The sequence below is a fragment of the Talpa occidentalis genome, unplaced genomic scaffold (genome assembly GCF_014898055.3).
Source record: "Talpa occidentalis isolate TD23 unplaced genomic scaffold, MPIMG_talOcc4v2.1 talOcc4.4, whole genome shotgun sequence".
Taxonomy (NCBI): Eukaryota; Metazoa; Chordata; class Mammalia; order Eulipotyphla; family Talpidae; genus Talpa; species Talpa occidentalis.
Window position 1 is genome coordinate 88,741,824 of NW_023604295.1, and position 22,024 is coordinate 88,763,847.

A 22,024-nucleotide genomic window follows, 5' to 3' on the forward strand; every position below is an offset into this window, starting at 1 on the left:
CACAGTTTGTAGTAATTCAGTACCTAGTAACTACATGAGAAAGGGTGTTAAAACACGTAAATATTCACTGTGTTTATTTATGTTTCTAAGTGGAGGTCCATACTAATGACTGTAGAGCTGCTGCGGGAATCAAGCTAGGCTTTCAGATGGACACTATGGCAGGCATTAACCTAGCCCATTACTGCACATACTTCGTTTATTGCCTCAGAAAGAGTGCTGGTTAGAATGATTCCATTAGAGTCTTATGCATATGATCAACTGAATTCATTGAGATACCCACAGACATTGTAGATTGGAATTCATGCTTAAAATGAAATGAAACATTTTCTGTATTTCTCTTGTTCTAAAATTTTTCTTAAAGAATGTCATTAAGCTTCATAAACTTTAAATTTACAGAGAGCTTCATTTTTTTTTTTTTTTTGAGAGCTTCATTTTGATTCTTATGTCTCTCTCCCTTAAATAGTTTCACTCCAATATCTAGATTCTCTCAGTCAGGCCTTCCTTGCATAGCTCTTTGTTTTTTTATTTTCATCCTTTACTCTATGCTGATTCATTTTGGGACTACTTCGTAAACTGGGACATTTCAAAAATTGTCCTCAAATATGCATATCAAATGCCATTTAAAATTTTTTTTTTGCTCACAGCTGCCCAAAGTTATCATTCTCTCCTTTGAACTTTATGTCCTCTCTTGAAAATATGAATTAGCATAATTTTATAGGAATAGATATTTCCTAGGAGTTCAGAAACCTGGAGTTCATTTTCAGTTCATTCTCTCAAGAGGCATAATGACCAAGTAGCTGACATCTAGATCTTTCCTCAAAATAAGGGTTTTTTTCAAAGGGCAGTTAACCAGTTATGTGAACTTGGGCAAGTTATTTAATCCTATGGGTAGTTATAGCACCTAATTCAATGTGAATTAGTATTAAATGAATTTACATATGTAAAACAAATAGAACAGTGCTTCCTCTGTAGCTAGTGCTCAAAAAATGGTAGCTTTTTAATAAAACTTAACCCTAGTGATTCTAGATATCTGTATTTTCCAGATATGGGTATTCTAAGAAATTTTGCTAATGAGTTAGGGGTCTATCTTATTTAAAATACTTTACCAAAATTGATATCCCTGCTTTAAATAGTTTTATATGGCAATAAAATAACATTGTTGAAATTATCAAATGGGACATGTCAAGAATAGCCTCATTAAGTAAAATCAAGTATTACACGCAATGTGTTATAATGAGGGTCTATGTCTCAGGTGATTTATTTTAACATGAAATAATTTCATTTTCTTAAAAAAATCAAGGTAATTCTATTCATGAAAAAATTTTATAGGTGATAAGAAAGAGTGAAAAATAGTCCACACAGCAAAATTATTTAGTCATACTGTGTATTTTAACTTTTAATAATCATTGAATAAATACAGCATGCTCTGCACCAAGAAACTGACAAAATTGTATCAGTTTCTTAAAGATTTAACTGTACGAGGCTGTTTGACATAATAAAAGTTAAGAAATGAATTATCTTGGAAGAACAAGGTAGTTATTCAGAATGGCAAAGAGAATCTATTTTGACCCATATAAAGACTCATCTGTAGTTCATCTATAGATTTTAGGTTAAACATTCTAGAAAATTGGATGACGTGCAAAATTGTGTTTGAAATTAACTGAGAAATGGTTAGACGGCCCCGGTTATAGTTAAATTTCAATTTTGTCTTCAGGATGTAATCCAAATATTTTCCGTCACATTTCTTCTTTTGGTTCAGTTTTTGTGGATGACCCCTTACTTACTGTCAGGTAGTTTATTCACACAGTCATGTGGCCTCTTACCCTTGGCCAAGGTCATGTCAGGCTGTCCACTTAGCAGAGGTTTTGCTGGCACCCAGCTGTAGGGTAAAGAAAATGTCAGGCTTTTCTGCTTCCGCCATCAGGATAGATGATGGATCCTTGTCCTGAATGCATGCCTGATGGCGGGCACCTGGATAGGGTGTGGGCATAGGTAGATGGGATTCAGCTGAGTTAAGACTGTGCTTTTAAGGGCGCGTCACGGGGGGACCCAGCAGCCCCAGCCAGCAGCAGCAGAACCTGAAGGAAAGCCGACGCAGAAGCAGAGAACGCCAGAGAGCCCAGATAGAGTGAAGACTTGCTGGGGCTGGAGGCCTGCCAGCTCCAAGCCCCCCAGCCAGCACCCCTGCCTGCCATATGCCTGGTGAACCCAAATAAAAACCTGCAAAACTACTGAGACTCTGACTCCTCCTTTACCCGGTCTGCATGGGATCAGAAACCTGCCTTGTGCCTGTCCTGCCCTTTACAATTGGCGTATGTCGGCAAGATCCATGCAGACGGGTATTGGAGCCCTCCGAAGACCTGAGAGGACTAAGGAGAACAGACTTTGCCTGTGACGACGCTGGAGGCACCATGGCGGTATAGAAGATGGATACGTCCACAGCTACAGGATGAGACCTGGCGTGAAGGAGACGCCCGAAAGGACCAGCACGACACCGGAAAGGACCAGCCACGACACCGGATAGGGCAGCCAACGACACCGGAAAGGACCAGCCAATGACCCTGAGGCAGCAGGCCATTGCTGAAGCAGGGAGAGGCAATGGACTGATAGACTGATGACTGATGATTTTGGACTGATAATCCGCCAGAGGCGGGACCTTAGCAGTTATGTTTATTTTTTGAGAATCTGGGGGTGGCCAGTGGGCTAGATGGCCAAAAGCAGCTGTGTATGCCAGTGGCAGGTGGAGGAGAAAGCCAACTAAGGTGGCAAAGCTGGTACTGATGCTAAGTTGAGAAGCCCTAAAGCGGCTGTTAAGCAGCCTGGGTATGCTTAGCCCTGTGAGTCTCGTAAAATCACCTATGGGTGATGCCCTGCTATTCTTGAGTGAGGGTGAGGAGCTGAGGAGCCCGTCCTTGGGGGACGGGTGGGGAATGTGGCTTGGGGTGGAGCCCAAGCCAAATGCAAAGTTTGGATCCCCAACCCATGTGCTTGTGCAGTGGTTGGCTTGAGAGCAGGGGTCTGTGAGTCGCATGGATGGATATGAAGGCCGAGTGTTGGAGCGACTGCAGACAGAAACCTGAGGGTTGGCGATTACCCTCAACAGAATGAAATCGCCAATCCCAGAGCTAGTGCTCCTGGGGTGGATGCTGTGTGTGCCTTGTAGCCGAGACTACAGCCAGAGAAGGCCAGGAAGCCTGACGGCTCCTGGTGTGATATAGTAGATGCCGTGAGTGATTCCCTCCCTCATATGAGCAGTGCCTTCGGCAGCAGATTTGGTGGTCATCTGCTGGTACCAATAATTGTCTTTTGCACTTGGTTGGTGCCCTGCCTGGACTTATTGTGTTCTGTTGTATTTTGTTATATTGTTTTTGTTATTTGTTGTATTTGCTTTTGTGGGCCATGGCTGCATTGTTTGTTTTTAGAAAATTGTATATATGTATAGACTGTATGGCAGAAAACCCTAGGGGGTGGACTGTAGGGTAAAGAAAATGTCAGGCTTTTCTGCCCTTCCGCCATCAGGATAGATGATGGATCCTTGTCCTGAATGCATGCCTGATGGCGGGCACCTGGATAGGGTGTGGGATAGGTAGATGGGATTCAGCTGAGTTAAGACTGTGCTTTTAAGGGCGGCGTCACGGGGGACGCCAGCAGCCCCAGCCAGCAGCAGCAGAACCTGAAGGAGAAGCCGAAGCAGAAGCAGAGAACGCAGAGAGCCCAGATAGAGTGAAGACTTGCTGGGGGCTGGGAGGCCTGCCAGCCTCCCAGCCCCCCAGCCAGCACCCCTGCCTGCCATATGCCTGGTGAACCCCAAATAAAAAACCTGCAAAACTACTGAGGACTTGACTCCTCCTTTACCGGTCTGCATGGGATCAGAAAACCTGCACCGTGTTCAAGTCTGACTTTACACCAGCCAATTTGTGAGTGCTTCTGTTGACCAGCACCTTGCTGTTGAGCAGCATGGTTTCTGGGCAGAGCAAAGTGTCCTCCCTTCTCAGTGAATGGCATGTCTTTGATAGAGGGGATCTGAGTTGATCTGAGCTCCATTAGGTTAGAGACAGATCTCAATGAGTGAGCTTTCTCAGGTCCATTTAGAATCTTTAACTTGACTCTGAAGTGCAAGTATTTCCTTACACGTATATGAATTAGCTTTTAAAAAGTAAAACTTAATACTTTCACCTATAGCACTGATTCCTAATAGCTCTCATCTTGTCAGGATTTCATCTAGTTTTCATGGTGAAGACATTCACAAAGACAGACTGCATAAACAGTCTATATTTGACAGGTTTGAAACCACTATTGGCAAGTTTTGATCGATTGTTGGGAGATGGGTTAAGAGTGCTGAAGTAATACAATTACCATTGATATGTACCACTTGGGAACACGGTTCCCAAGCAGCTATCTCCCAAATAGCAAGTTTTTCTAATTAAATGCTGTCTTTTCTAGTGTATCAATCAATGTTAATTTTATATTTATCTTTATAGGATTATTTTAATTTAAAATTCATTTTCACATGGTTATTGGTGTAATTTTTTAAATATATATATAATTTAAATTTATTTATTTATACAAGCACTGGGCACAGTCAGAAGCGAGGGAGGGTGAGAGAATTCACCAGAGCCAGAGCGGGGAGCAGAACAGGCATATTGATGAAATACACTCTGAGGGGAGCAGTGGGTGCGGCAGGAGAGGTCCACGTGCCATGTGGGCCCCTAGACCTGGCCGGGGATCGAACCAGCGCTGTGGAGGCTGCGGGCAGCTTCACAGCCCAGCGCTCAACTGCTGCGCCACCAGGGGAGGCCTTATTGGTATAATTTTAAATAAATAAATTCAGCTTTGTTTGACTCTGCTTGTACTCACAGCTTTTGTCTGTTGGTATTCTATAATCTTTCAACATGAATTTATGCACAAGTTGCTCATTAAACTCTTGCCTAAGTATTTAAGTATTTCCTGATAAGTTCTTTTATTATTTATCCTTATTCTTTCATAATGTTGATGTTAAATGCCTGTTAATTTCCTGACTCCTTCAGATATCTTAAAAATTAGAATGATTATTGTTCAATTATTTTCTTGAATCTTTCTGCTATCCATCTATCCTATACTATTCTATGCATTTTTCTACTACTTGAAGAGCTACAGAATAAAATATATTATTCACATAAAGTTAGTCTTATTGTAGGATAATAGTCTCAAATAATTCTTAGCAAGGAGATCTACATTTCCCTAAAATGTGTTTTCAATATATTGAAATAAGAAACAAAAATAAAGGATAAAAAATAAGCATTAACAATTGAATGTTGTTTTTGTTTTGGAAATCATTTGGCTTTTACTGAATGAAAAAATGTAAAAGTCCAACTATTGAAATTAAATATTTAGAAATGCTAATCAAGAATTTTATTTCTATTATTTACGCAAGAGCAGCGTACATTGTCCTCTCTTGTTTTTGGATGAAACATGGTTTGCAACACTGCTTATGATTTTAAAGTATAGGATTACACACTTAAATGTATTTTATTAAAAAATACCCACCTCAAGTCACCTGTGTCCTCCACCACAGTCCATTGTGCCTCTACCCACTTGGCTCTCTCCTTTCTGCTCCCTCCCTGTTAGCCTCAATTCCAGAGCCAAATTTCTAAGTTTTGTTATTGGCTGGTTTTGTCTGACAATTCTTTTGTTTCTCCATATTACACATATATGTGAAGCTGTCTGGTATCCATCTTTCTACATATGAGTTAACTCACTTAGCATCATCCCCTCCAGTTCCATCCATGTTATCACAAAGGGTCAAAGAGTTCACCTCTTTTTATCAATTACTAGTACTGCATTCCAATATACGGTATATATATCACATATTCTTAATAAATTCATCCATCTCTGGAGATGTAGGTGGTTTCTATAAAATGGCTATTGTAAGTAGTGCAGCAATGAACAAAGGAGTGTATTTATCCCTTTGAATTAGTGTTATTGCATACTTTGGATAGATCACTAAGACTAAAACTGCTGGATTATATGGTAGATCTATTTTCAATATTTTGAGAACTATTCATACTCTTTCCATAATGACTGGACCAAGATACTTTCCTCCACAAAGTGTACAAGAGCTATTAATCTCTCCACATTCTTGCCAACACCTACTTTTTCTGGTCTTTGTGATATGGGTCATACCCATTTGATATGGGTATCCCCCTGTGTTTTGACATGCATGTACTTGATGATAAATTATGATGAGCATTTTTTTTTTCATCTGACTGTTGGGCATCTGTATGTCTTCTTTGTAAAAGTGTCTATATAGCTCTTTTGACTTTTTTTTTTGGTGGGACCCTCGCTGGCGGCCAGGGAACGAACCCGCGCTGCAGAGCCTGCTGCGGGCAGCCTCGCAGCCCAGCGCTCAACCGCTGCACCACTAGGGGAGGCCCTCTTTTGACCATTTTTAAAAATTGGGTTATTTATTTTCATTTTGTTGAATATATGAATTATTTGTAGAATTGGATATAAGCCCCATGTCACATATATGGTGTACAATTAATATCTTCCATTCAGTTGAGAGTCTTTTTTTTTTTTTTTTTACTGATAGTATTTCACTGTGTAGATTTTTAGTTTGATGCATTCCCATTTGTTTATAGTCTCTCTTTCTCTCTCTTTTTTTTTTTACTGTTAGAAATCAATCCATAAAGATATCACTAGAGCCAATGTTATGGAGTGTTTTGTTTGTTTGATTATTTATGTTTTCAAGCACACAATTCTCTAATCCTTTTAAAATTAATTTTTGTTTATGTTGTACAATAGTTACCTAGTTTCATTCTTTTTTTTTAAATATTTATTTGTTTGTTTATTTATTTATTTATACAAGCACTGGGTAGAGTCAGAAGCGCGGGAGGCTGAGAGAATTCACCAGAGCCAAAGCGGGGAGCACGGAAGTACACTGCTGAGGGCGGCAGCGGCCGTGGCAGAAGAGGTCTGTGCACCATGTGAGACCCTCACCAGAGGTCGGGGATCGAACCAGCACTGCAGAGGCTGTGGAAACTTCGCAGCCCAGCGCTCAACCGCTGTGGCACCAGGGGAGGGCCCCTAGTTTCATTCTTTTAGCTTGGGTTGTCCAGTTTGCCCAACACCATTTGTGGAAGAGTTTTTCCTCTCCCTAAGGTACAGTTTTAGACATTTTGTTGTACATTAATGATCCGTATCATTGTGGGTTTAATTGTGGACTCTTTATTCTACTGGTGTGTGTGTGTGTGTGTGTGTGTGTCTGTTTTTCTTCTAGTACCATGCAATTCTGATTACAATAGTTTTGTAATATAATTGGAAGTCTGGGAGTGTAATTCTTCCTTTTATTTTTTTAGGACATCAATGCTGGTCATGTGCAACAGAGGAAATGTGGAGGAAAGTGTGAGTTGGGAAGGGGAATCCACTGGTGTGAGAACTGCAGTTCATGACAGTTCTAGGGAAGAACTGACGATTGCTTTGGATCTAATCATATACAGGTGAGTATGTTAGTGAGAGTGCTGGAGTGAGTCAGGCAGACAGGGTGCAAGTGAGGAAGACAAAGCTCAGACAAGCACAATTCCCACCACTCACTTCTTGTGGGGCTGAGTGGACAGGGGGCTTGAGTAGATAAAGGGGAGTGATGTTAAAAAGTACTGGGAAGCTATAGTAAACCCAACCCAAAGACTGTAGACCTATGGATCTGAAATCCAGATAGGAGGACTATCAGTGGTTCCACAGCCAGGAGCCATTCCCATATACAACCATTTAATTAGTGACAGATGCCCCCAAGACCCTCCTCTCTCACACAGAAAACCCAGGTACAGATTATTTCTCTGTGGCTTACAGTAACATCTACTAAAAAAGGGAAAATGCTGAATCTTTAATAGTTAGAAAGCAAATTAAGTGAAGATTGAAATATACAAGTGGCAACTTGGGTCCTCAGAGGAATACTGTACCAGAGAAAGAACAAAACCCAATAGTAAAGACATAGAAGATATTTCTTACTATCAGATATAGTGTTCAAAATTTCCAAGAAAAAGAAATTCAATTCAAATGGAAGAAACTACAGAAAAGATGATAAAACACAAGAAAACTCAGAAGAAAAATGAATGCCCTGTGAAATAAAATAACAAACACAATATTGAAATCGAAGCTTTAAATACAAAAATGAGGGAGAGATAGGATGTTAAAACATCAGTAGAGGAGATTAAAAAAAATTCTGGAGAAAGCTATGGAAGTAGAATAGATCAAAAGAAAGAATGAAACAGTGATCTTGAAGATGATAATGCACAATGAATCCAGGTGGAGGAAGAAAGAGATATTTGGGGAAAAAAAGAAAAAAAAAACAATGCAAATGGCCAACAGACATATGAAAAAATGTTCAACATCACTTGTAATCAGGGAAATGCAAATCAAAACTACCATGAGATACCATCTTACACCAGTGAGAATGGCACATATTAAAAAAACTAGCAACAGCAAATATTGGCGAGGTTGTGGAGAAAAAGGAACTCTTCTACACTGTTGGTGGGAGTGCAAACTGGTCCAACCACTATGGAGAGCTGTGTGGAGATTTCTGGACCTACTAAACATAGAGCTTCCATATGATCCAGCAATTCCACTCCTGGGTATTTACCCAAAGGACACAGAAACATCAATTCCAAAGAACATCTGCACCCCTATGTTTATAGCAGCACTATTTACAATAGCTAAGCTTTGGAAACAGCCCAAATGCCCAAAAATAGATGACTGGATCAAGAAGATGTGGTACATATATACCACGGAATATTACTCACCATTCAAAAAAGATAAGCACATGCAATTTGCAGCAACATGGATGGCGCTGGAAGGGATCATGCTCAGCGAAATGAGCCAAAAAGAAAAAGAAAAATACTGGATGGTCTCACTCATAGCAGGAATCTAGAAAACTTAAATAAGGGACCAGGAAAATGAATAACTATAAGAAAGTGAAAATCAAAATCAACAAAAAACTATGAACCAGAGACACTTTTTGGGGGGTGGGGGGCGGGAGGGGAGGGATTGGGGTCAGAATGGGGGGTTTGCAATTGTATGGGGAATATAAAAATAAAATTTATTATTAAAAAATAAAAAAAAGAAATAAAAAGAAAATTTGAGTACTAAAAAAAAAAAAAAAGAATTATTTCACTCCATGATGAAAGTCAATATAAGAAAAAAAAGAGTATCCCAGAAGAGAAACAGAGAAAAGAGATGAAAAACTTATTTAAAGAAACAAAGAGGAAAACACAAATAATGATAAATAAAATAAAAAAAAATGAAAGAGGAGACGTTGCCACAGAAACTTCAGAATTTCAGAGGATAATAAGTGACTACTATGAATATTTTTATGCTATAAGTTAAATAACCCAGATGAGATTGACAGACTCTTAGAGTTATATAATCATCTGAGGCCAAATAGAGAAGAAATAGAAAACCTGAACAGATGAATTACAAGTAAAGAAATTAAAAGAGTAGTAAAAAATCTGCCAAAAAATGAGTCTGAGGCCAAATGATTTCACTAGTGAGTTCTACCAAATTTTCAAAGAGGAACTAATACCTATTCTTCTCAAACTTTTCCAAAAAAATTGAGGAAGATGGAATGCTCCAGAACACATTCCATGAGGCCAACATTATCCTGTTACCAAAAGCAGACATGGACATCACAAAGAAAGAAAACTATAGACAAATATCCCTGATGAGCCAAGATGTAAAAATCCACAACACATTTTAGCCTACCTAATTCAACAATACATGAAAATGATCCTACATCATGACCAACTGAAAATTAATTCTGGGATGCAGGAGTGGTTCAACATATACATATTAATTAATATAATTCACAATATCAACAAAAGGAAAGAAAAAAATCATATGGTTTTATCAATAAATGCAGCAGAAGCTTTTGTCAAGATTCAACACCCACTTATGATCTTATGATAAAAACATGATTGAAATGGGCATAAAAGGGCAATGTCTCAATATATTTTTTTTTTTTTAAAGATTTATTTATTTATTTTTTATTTTTTATTTATTTATACAAGCACTGGATACAGTCAGAAGCGCGGGAGGGTGAGAGAATTCACCAGCGCCAGAGCGGGGAGCAGAGCAGGCAGAAGGACCGAAGTACACTGCTGAGGGGAGCAGCGGGCGGCAGGAGAGGTCTGCGCGCCATGTGGGACCCTCCTCCGGTGGCCGGGGAGCAGCCGGGGATCGAACCGGCGTCGCAGAGGCTGCGGGCAGCTTCGCAACCCAGCGCTCAACCGTTGCGCCACCGGGGAGGCCCGATGTCTCAATATATTAAAGGATGTCTATGATAACCCTACAGCTAGCATTACACACAATGGTGAGAAACTGAAAACTTTCCTCTAAGATCAGCTGTATAACAAGGATGTTCAGGCTCACCACTACTATGCAGCATATAATTGGAAGTCTCAGCTAGAACAATTAGATAAGAGAAAGATATAAAAGGAATCCAAATTGGGAAAGTTACAAATTACATCATTATATTTATAGAAAACCCTAAAGACTCTATCAAAAAAATTAGTAAATTTATAGGCTACAAAATCAATATACAAACATTGGTTGCACTCCTATTTGTAAATAATGAACTAGAAGAGACATCAATCAAGAAAACAGTCACATTTACATTAGCATTAAAGATATTAAATACCTAGGAATACATGTAACAAAGATGAAAAATCTATTCAACAAAACTACCAGCCATTGTTAAAAGAAATAGAATGCACAAGGAAATGGAAAGATATTCTATGATCCTATGTTCGTGGGTTGGAAGAATTAACATAATTAATATATCCATCTTACTCAAAGCAATTTGCAGATTCAATGCAGTCCTAATCATAATTCCAATGTACTGCTTCAAATAAATAGAGCAAACATTATTGAAACTGATATGGAGCCACAAAAGTCCCTGAAAAGTCAAAGAAACTTTGACAAAAAGGAAGGGAAATGGACGTATCATACTTCTACACTTCAAGCCATCTTACAAGTTCACAGTAATCAAAACAATATGACATTAGAATAAAAACTAACATACAAATCAATGAAATAGAATTGAGAACCCAGAAATAAACCCACGTTTATGTGGATAGTTAATACATGCCAGAGGCACCAAGCCGTACACAATGGAGAAAGGAAAATCTTCAACAGATGATATTAGGAAACCTGTAGAGTCACATTAGACAAATGAAACTAGTCCACTGTCTCATGCTACACACAAAAATCAACTCAAATACATTAAAGACTTAGATGTAAAACATGCAACCATAAAATACGTAGAAGAAAACATTGGAAACACAGTCCACAACATTGGCTTCTTCTGTGATGTCTTTAGGGATTTAACTCCAATGGTAAGGAATATAAAAACAAAAATAAACCAATGAAATACCATATCACTCCGGTGATAATCCCATATTAAAAAAAAAACATAAAAAACAAATATTTGTGAGTGTATTATACTGTTGGTAGGAAGCAGACTGGTCCAGCCCTTATGGAAAACAGCATGAAGGTTTTGCAACATATTTAAAATAGATACACCATATAATCCAGTAATTCTACATCTTGGCATGTTTTCAAAGAAACATTATCTAGAAATGACCGCAGTATTGAGACCACTACTGGGAGGATGGTTGAGGAGGTGGGAGCAAAGTGGTGAGGGTTTCTTGTGGCATATGATAAATGGATGAGGGTGATCTGATGTGAGTGGGTTGTGGTAATACACATCTGAGAATTTTGACCCTTTCTCTGAATCATATACAATGATGTAATTTCATTTTACCTCAAATAAATAAAAATATAAAAATCAAATCAAATCTCCTTTTGTAATAGGCTGGGGAGTATTTAGAAGTTGAGAGAAGTGTCAAGAGTTTCTTCACCAGTTTAGATGGTCACTGGTATGTGGAATAGAAAATAACTCAATTAATAGTTGATAAAAACAAATTGAAAACTAACTCTTGATAGCTGGCTTTAGAACTGAAAAACCAACGAGGAGGGGGTAGAGGAGAAGAACAAAAAAGGAAGGGCACAATGGTTTATGGTGGTGGAATACGGGTAAGTTCATGGTGGGTACACTAGGGTAAAATTTGATGGGGGTATCCCAATATTACCTCAGTTAAAATAAATTATTAAAAATAATAGCATTTACATGTAATCAAAAGACTAAATTATGATGATTCCTTAGGGGAAAGTTAATAGTTAAAAGCTATTTTTTGTTTGCTTTATGAGTTAGACAATTTGGCAATTTTTGAGGAAGGAAGGATGCAAAGTGAGTTGGCAGGTTTAGAAGAGGAGAGTTCATTGCCATAATAAGATCCTATGAAAGGTATGAAGGCATGGGGTGTAGTAAACAGGGGGGCAGAATATCTTTGATTCTCTTTGCCCTTTAGTTGAAGTTTGGACTAAGCCATCATTTCAAAATGGTCCCTGTTTTGGAAGTTGTGTCTAAAATGGCTTATTAGATGTCTAAGGGGAAGTTTATTTGATTCTTAAAATAATCCTAACAGTTGAGTCTGGTAAAACAAGCCATGTTTTACAGATGAAGAATTTGAGGATCAAGAGTTAAATGTATCGGGCCTCCCTGGTGGCGCAACGGTTGAACACCGGATTGCGAAGCTGCCCGCAGCCTCTGCAGCGCAGTTTCGATCCCTGGATGCTCCCGGACCACCAGAGGAGGGTCCTGCATGGTGCGCATAACTCTCCTGCTGCTCGCTGCTCCCCTCAGCAGTGTGCTTTGGTCCTTCTGCCTGCTCTGCTCCCCTCTCTGGCTCTGGTGAATTCCCTCACCCTCCCGTGCTTCTGACTGTACCCAGTGCTTGTATAAATAAATAAATAAAAATAAATAAATAAATAAATAAATCTTAAAAAAAAAAGTTAAATGTATCAAAGACATGAAACTAAGAGATGGCAGATTAGAACCTAGACACTAATTCTTATTTCAATTCCCTTTTCACTGTATTCTGTTCTTTTTCTACTTCTTCATAAGTTTGCAACATGCAAGAAAGTTTTGGGGTGATATTTTAAAAAGATTTGAAGAGAGTATTAGTCTATTGTATTTAGAGGTCTTTTGATTTAAGGACTTATGTCAAAATGGGTCATATCCTTTTTGATTTCTATTCTGGAAGTCTGAAGTAAATATTTATTGATGTCTTTTATAATTAAGTTTTATTTTTGGCTTCTTGTTGTTAAGACCTTTTAGAAAACTCAAATTATAGCCTTTAGCTACATAACTGTATATATATCCATAGGGACCTGCTCTAATGATGACATCTGAAAGACGATTGATTTGGCGTGGCTGTCCTTCAGTCTTGTCTTGACACTATACAATCAGCAAGTAGATGCTTTCTTTCTTTTTTTTTTTTTAAGATTTATTTATTTATTTATACAAGCACTGGGTATGGTCAGAAGCGCGGGAGGGTGAGAGAATTCACCAGAGCCAGAGCAGGGAACAGAACAGGCAGAATGATGAAATACACGGCTGAGGGGATCAGCGGGTGAGACAGGAGAGGTCTGCGTGCCATGTGGGACCCTTGCCCGGAGGTTGGGGATCAAACCAGCGCTGAAGAGGCTGCGGGCATTTGCAGCCCAGCGCTCAACTGCTGCGCCACCAGGGGAGGCCTGGTGCTTTCTTTCTTTTTTCTTTTTTTTTACGATTTATTTATTTATTCATACAAGCATTGGTACAGTCAGAAGTGCGGGAGGGTGAGAGGATTCACCAGAACCAGAGTGGGGAACAGAACAGGCAGACAGACAAAATACACTGCTGAGGGGGAGCCGCGGTAACAGGAGAGGTCTGCACTCCATGTGGGACCCTTGCCCGGAGGCTGGGGATTGAACCAGCGCTGCAGAGGCTGCGGCAGCCTCGCAGCCCAGCATTCAACTGCTGCGTCACCAGGGGAGGCCCATCAGCTGCTTTATTTCTGAGGGTGAAAAAACTTTCCCCTAGCTTAGGTGTGTCTGTAAGTAGTTGAAAACTAATTGTGATAGCTAATTTATGCTGAAAATATTAATAACCACATCAAAAGTTTCATATTTTCTGCTTTCAAAATAATTAAGGAGGGCATCCCTGGTGGCGCAAGGGGTTAAGACACAATCTATGAAGCTATCAGCAGCCACTGCAGCACGAGTTCGATCCCCGGCCAGGGAGAAACCCACATGGCACAGCAGCCCTCTTCTGACTCACCCACTGCTCCTCTCAGCAGTGTACTTCGGTCAATCTGCCTGTTCTGTTCCCCACTCTCTCTCTGGTGAATCCTCTCACCCCCACACCTCTGCCTATACCGCAGCTCTTGTATGCATAAATAAATAAATCTTTAAAAAAATAATTAAGGAATATTGTGTAACTATAACTAAAAATAGTGGAAGATCACACACAGTAATGCTTAAAAACTAAACTATACATGTAATTTGAATTTGAGCAAGTCCTGAATCTTTTCAGAAAAGTTTGGAGGCAATGCTACCTAACCTAACAAAAAGGAGTTTCCTTTGGGCACTTTATTCCCTCCTCCTCCCAGTGCAACAAATTCTAATCCCTTTGATTATATGAGACCTTAATAATAATGAGGATCCAGTGAATGTCATTTAAAAGGAAAAGGATCAAGAATAAAAATGTAGTTAGTACATAAACAAACATTTCATAGCATGAGGAAAATATGTTGGGAAAAGAAAATGGACAGGGCCTCCCCGGTGGCGCAGCGGTTGAGCGCTGGGTCGCAAAGCTGCCCGCAGCCTCTGCAGCGCTGGTTCGATCCCCGGCTGCTCCCCGACCACCGGAGGAGGGTCCCGCATGGTGTGCAGACCTCTCCTGCCGCCCGCTGCTCCCCTCAGCAGTGTACTTCGGTCCTTCTGCCTGCTCTGCTCCCCACTCTGGCTCTGGTGAATTCTCTCACCCTCCCGCTCTTCTGACTGTACCCAGTAAAAAAAAAAAAAAAAAAAAAAAAAAAAAAATGGACAGAGGAAGAAAGTGTTAGTACCATTTCAGAACTTCATTATTTAAAAATGGAAGAAAAGTTAAAAGAAAAGTGGTGAAAAATTTAGTACTCCATTCCCCTAAATTGTTATTTATATATTTCATATTACATATGATAGATGACATCTCCAATATGACTGTATGTGAAAGAAAAAGTGTCGAGTTATATAGAATTTTCCTAAATGTTGAGAAACCATAATAAAATGTTATATCAAGACCAGATTTCTCTTTGAATAAATGATTTCACAACTCTAATTAGGAATCTATTTTAAGTTACATTTAATCCCAGAAGTCTTTCCTCTGTTTCCCTAGATTTGCTTTAATTTCACTTCTCTGTCCTATTCCTGAGGACAGCCCTCTCAGCATTAGCCTTGACCTTTACCCTGAAAAATTCCTTAGTCCAAAGTCACCCAGAATCCAACTGTAATTCTTTTCTTTTGAGATCAAACTCTACAGTTATATTTCTATGCTGTATTTCCTTCCAAAAACAGATGTTTGTACATGTGTTCTGGGACAAATTGTCCTCACCCACAGAGCTATACCTAAGATGTCTTTTCTAAAGAAGTTGCAGAAACACAATGTTTTGAATTTGTCCTTCCAATTTATTATATCCTGTGAGGGTTATAATTAAAGATAAGAAATAAAAGGAAATTGTTCCAAAGCACAAATTCCTGGAAATGAATTAGTGTCTAATTATCAAGAAGGTGCCTCATTGTAAAACTCAAAAAATTCAAGTACAAGAAACTCAGGTAATGATTAAAAAAATTTCATAGTGAAATGTTACATACATGTAGAAAATATAAAATGTACTATAGTAAATTATTATAAAGCAACTATCCATGTAAACACCATCTCCCAAAATTTGTATGTTGAAGGCCTACCCCTGTAGGACTGTATTTGTAGACAGGGCCTGTAAATATGTAGAAGAAGGTTAAGTCAGGTCTTAGGGTCTTCACCCTATAGAACTGGTGTCCTTAGAAGAAGAAAGGACACGATCTTTCTCCCAACCCACAAGCACACAAGGAGAAGACCAAGTGGGGACACAATGGGATGGAAGACCTCCAAATGACAGGAAGACAGACTCAGTCCATACTGATGGCACCTTAATCTTCCAGAACTGTCAGAAAACAAATGTCTGCTGTATAAGTATGTGGTATTTTGTTATAGTAGCCTAAGTGACAAATACACCATCAAAGTCAAACAATACAACATTATTACAATGTCAGAATCTATACCTCTATCAATTAAAAAAAAGCTATCTGAATTTTTGATATTTCCATTGGCATATTGAATTTTTTCTGCCTATTTATATTACATACACACACACTCACATTTCTCAAGGGTATAGACCAGATTTGATTAGCTTGATCACAAGGACTATTATAATAATAAATTCCAAGTATACATTATTTTAGAGATGTAATTTCATACTACTGTTATTCACTGCAAAAGACATGATCATATCTTTTTAAATAAACTTTAAATTAACCACCTTGTATAGCTTCACAACAACCACTTTTTTTAGAGAGTACATTTAAATGCTTTTTCTTTTCATATTCCTGTGTTTGGTGAAATCCAGAAGCACATTGCTTACTTTCCCAATTCTGTCTTAAATGTAAAGGACATTTACAGTGCTTATTTGCTAACTTAGATATATTGTTATGCTAAGTAATCTTTATTTCAACCCTATAGCTCCTAAATCCATCCTCTATCTTTCTGTATCTTGCTCTATTCTTTGGGAAATTGACTACTGTTGAAGGCATCACATGGCCTCTGGTTGGGTTTAGCCAATGGAAGAGTGGTTGGGTTTCTGGTTCTCGAATCTTGTTGGTGTGGCTAATAGGTGGCAAAGGTAAGAGATCTGAGGGGCTTGAGGGTGTGGTGCTCTTCCTGGCTTCCTCCCTGATATGGCATTGAGTCTCTGGCAGTAGATATCAGCCTTCACGTATCTGGTTCCAACTGGGAGTTTCATTCTTCTGGGCTGTGTTGCTTCTCAGTGGATTCTTCTGAGTGATTTCCACCCCTGGTGACTTTAATGGTAATAGTTTCCTGCAGCTGCTCGTAGCACCTTACCAAGTACCTTGTTTGTTTTCTGTAAAGTTTTGCGAACATCTTGACTGGTTTTCTGAAGTAGATTTTTTGCTTCCTGGAACCTGACTGATACCTGGATTTTGAATTTCAACAAAAAAGAAATGGCAAGCGTTTCTTTGAACATATGACTACTCAAATCTTCTGAATAGTTGTTATATTTTAAGTATGCTGCTAAAAATAAAAACATCAATCTAAGTATGAAAAAGAGATATTCAATACTGACTATTTGAAAATTAGGCGATATGCATGAAAGTGAATTGAAATATGTATTATATTAATTAATCTAGGATCATAAATTAGAGCCCAGATGCTTTTCTATAAGATGGTGACTAGTTAAATTTATGTTTTTCTAAATCTGTTATACTCAGGAGTTTCTTGCATACCCCGCTTTTATAAGTGTGCTAAACAGATTCTTTCTGTAAAACCAATTAAACTATTTTTCTTTACTTATTTTGTTGCGATCTCTCCAGAGAGTACACTATATTTTCAATTGAGGTAACAAGGCTGAATTGCTGAAAGAACTAGGAATTTCAACATTCCAATTACCTATTTCTACTTCTATTTTTCCAATGTTGAAGTTTGGAAGAAGAAAATATGCATAACATTTTCAGAATTCTGACATCATCAAGCTCAGAACTGCATCTAGTCCTAGCCAAGCTTGTGTAGGCATTGTGCCTATTTGCTAACTCTAAGCTTGGTATGAAGTACTAAATCTACACTGCGGAAACACCTATATTTGCTAATCTACTTTGGTCTTGGGTATTTTGATTTAGACATTCCAGTCGAAATGACTAAAGGAGTATATAATAAAAAAATCAATTGTAGTTTAATTTGAGCACAATACAATAACTGCATCTCCTTAGGACATTTTGTGTTGCTTCTCGATGTACAAACATGAAATAATTAAGTAGTAATACCCGAAGACTCACATCTATACAGGCAACAAAAAAGCAAACATAAGGATCAGCACATTCAACTGACCCCAATACTGTATTAATGTGACATAGATATAAATAGTAAAGATTTAATCTGGTGAAATATTTTAGTTGGCTTCCTTTGAATATGTACACCTGAGTATGCATCTCAATTAATATAAGAAATTTTCGCCTTGGTATGTTATTTCCAAATAAAAGAATAATATAATATTGCTCACAGTATTCCCATTGTTCAGAACAATGCCTGGCACTGATAGATGCTCAATAAAGATCATATATTGTTGTAGAGAAAGCCAAATGGCCTCCATTCATTCATTAGAGAGATCCATTTTGATTCTTCACACCTGCCAAGTATTCATTAGTATATTATCTTGATTTGATTTTCTAATAATCCTGTTGCTTATGACTTTAGTGTTTTTTATGCAACATGAAACAGATTGTAAAGATGAACTCCTATGGAACATGTTGTGTTTTAGTCTCATTCCAAACCACCAAGATGCTGTTTGTATTACTTAATAGCATCTGAAATCAGTATGAGACTAATGTACGGTTAATTTTACAACTGTCCTGTCTTAGCACAAAAAATAAGGGTTTTAAATAAAAGAACAAGTTTAAATGTAATTTGCATCAACACATTATTGTAACATTTATACCTAGGGAAAAGGAAAGAATGCAATGAGTTTTAATGCATATTTCAGTACAAGTAGACACTCATCATTATTGGACTGTGCAGTGTTTTTGCAGGTTTTTTTTTTTAAGATGTTATTTTATGTATACAAGAACCCAGGTACAGGCCAGATGTGTGGGAGGGTCAGATGATTCACCAGAGACAGAGCAGGGAACAGAACAGGCAGACTGACGAAATACACTGCTGAGGGGAGCAGTGGGGGAGACAGGAGAGGTCTGCTTGCCATGTGGGTTGCTCCGAGGCTGGTGGGGATCTAACCAGCACTGCAGAGGCTGCAGACAGCTTCACAGTGCTGCACTCAACCGCCTGCGCCACCAGGGAGGCCTCTGTTTTTGCAGTTTTAAAAATTATTTTTCCTTTTTCATTAACTTAACTTTTAATTGACTAAAGTTTGTAAATAAGTGAAGTTTCTGAGACTTTAGAATAAATTTATAGTTATGCATAGATGTATGTATACATGCATATTAATGTATATATACATATATACAGTGTATACATACATACATGTATACATGCATATATGTATGATGTATATATTAATATATAATGCTTATATCATATCTGTATATATGTGTGTGTGTTATATATGTATATGTAATAAAAATAATAGTTACAGACTCTAGCTTATGACTCTTAGCTATAATTAAGTGAACGTGTTCAATATATGGAAAAATACTACAGGAAAACAGCACCATGGAAAAATAAAACAGTGCTCTGAAAAGACACCAAAGCAAAAATTGAGTATAAGCAACATTGGCAGGAGCCAAAGAGGAGCAGGTTTAGCTGTACCCAATCAACATTTTTGGGTGAATTGATTGAAGTTCTCGGGGTGCTTTTGAAATGCTTAACAAGATATTATGTGTATGAAACATCTAGCTTGGTGTCTGGAACATAGAAAGAGCCAAATGCATTATTAGCAACATTCATTTCCCCTCTCCTAGGGAGACAATACACCATCTATGTTACACTGTAATTCACCCATGCATTCTTTAAAGCCTCCCTGTTGAATGAAATTTGTATAGCTTTCTCTCTTGCCATAGACACAGGGAAGTACATGGAAAATATCCTATAAAGAAATACTGATTTATCATAATTCCTAGAGTTGTAGAGCACTGTCAAGAATTTGAAGGATCCTCTATTTGTGTAGACAAGGATATTGAAGCCTAGACCCATTTAATAATTCATCCAGATTCACTTGTTATGATAAAACCAGGACCAGAAGCCAAATCTTCTAACTCCCCAGCGAATGCTCTATTATTTAGTATATCAAATAATGAAATTAATTGATCAAATTAGATCAGAAAAAGAACTATTTTTATAATATAGGCTTCATTTCTCAACCTGATATTCCTATGAATTATTAGAGAACAAATGTCTTTCATACCTGCAAAAACTGAGTGTTAAGTTTAAAAAATAAATTCTGGATATTTTAATGGATATTGTGATTTGACAAAATAGCAAAATATTTTACTTTTGCTGTGCATTTTACAGGCTGATCATTTTAATCTATAGGAAACAGAGTATAGAAGGAATAAAAATTGAGGGAAAATGAGATTTCTTATCCTGGATTTATCAAGTTATTGGAAAAAGTATATAACTTCTCTGAGGCACGGAAACTTGGTTTTGGTGAGAAAATCATGTGATAGATTTTTGTAATTTGCAAAGCATCACATAATACAAAGTATTATCATTACATGGTAGAACATAGTATTTAAGAATGATGATCCACACCTTCTCATAGTGTTTTGGCCACTTATTGGCAAGTTACCTCTCTAAGGCCTAATTTCCTCATGAAAAAAATGAATATAATAATAGCACTTACTTCAGAGATTTTGTAGAATATTAACTCAGTTAATTTACATGAAAGTCACATAATACTGCTATTTTTTCTACTATTGATAACAACATTAAAATTCTTTCATATTATGAGATCAGTATTTTTACATTATATAATTAACAATATGATATAATAAGGGTAATTATTAAGAAATGAATATATTAAATTATTAAAAATGACCCATCCATTAAAATGTATAAAATACTAATAAAATTAAGCCAAGAGGAAGTCCTTGGAGTCACTTAGGATGAACATGGCTATTTAAAAATCAGGTAATTAATATCCTTAGAATTCTTCTCGTTTCTTGCCTTAACTGGCCATTATAACTTTGTCTTAATGATAATTCCTTATTGTATTCTCAGCTGTACACCATGTCCCATAATGATAGGAGGAAAAATTGACAGATTTTGGCTTTAGTCCAGGATTCAGATAAAGCAATTAAATATGTGAAGATTAGTAAAGCAGATTGTACTTTGCATGTGAAAAAGAAGGAAATGCAAATCAATAATCAACAGGTAGACAGGATTTTAAATAGATCTGTAAGATTTGTAATTATTGGCTAAATTCCTTTCCAAAGTTTAACACATTTATTTGACTTTTTGCATATAAAACATAATTTGAATAGGCAGAAAGAAATTCCATTTGCAAATGGAAAAATATGAAAAATACAGACGGACTTTTCAGTTAAGAATAGATTCTTTAATTTGGGAGAAATTCAATAATTGGTTGAGATATTTTCAATGAGCAATCATAACATTTTTATTTTTAATTGCTTCATTATCATTCACTAATTATGAAATAACACAGGGTTGGGCAAACAAGGGGAAGTGACCTGAGCACACAAGAGGCCTTACAGAAAAACATTTATTTCAGGAAACTAACAGCAAGTGAACACTTACAGGTTATTTAACCACCACTCTGGGGAAACACGGGTATCAGCAGTACCACATGCCAGTGCCAGCCTCTGAGAGGGAATCCTTGGACTGGGAACTTTTATTCTGAATTATCAGAGGAAGACTAGCCCTCACTCTGCCGTGATTAGAGTTGGATGGATACCCCTTAAAGATGGAAAAGCGCCTTCACATTTTTTCAGTGGTATAGGAGATAGATATATTAACTGCAAGCACGACTTTGCTACTATCTTTACTTGGGAGTTAAATATGATTTCAAGACATATATAGGGCCTCCCTGGTGGCACAAGGGGTTAGGGCGCAGCCTATGTAGCTGTCCGCAGCCTCTGTGGCACAAGTTCGATCCCCGGCCAGCCAGGGAGCAACTCACATGGGGCAACAGACCTCTCCTGACTAGCCTGCTGCTCCCCTCAGCAGTGTAGTTCGGCCAATCTGCCTGTTTTGTTCCCCGCTCTGTCTCTGGTGAATCCTCTCACCGCTGCGCCTCTGGCCTGTACCCCAGCTCTTGTATGTATAAAATAAATAAATCTTAAAAAAATAAAGGCATATATAAGTGCCATGTTGGGACAACGTGTGGCTTTG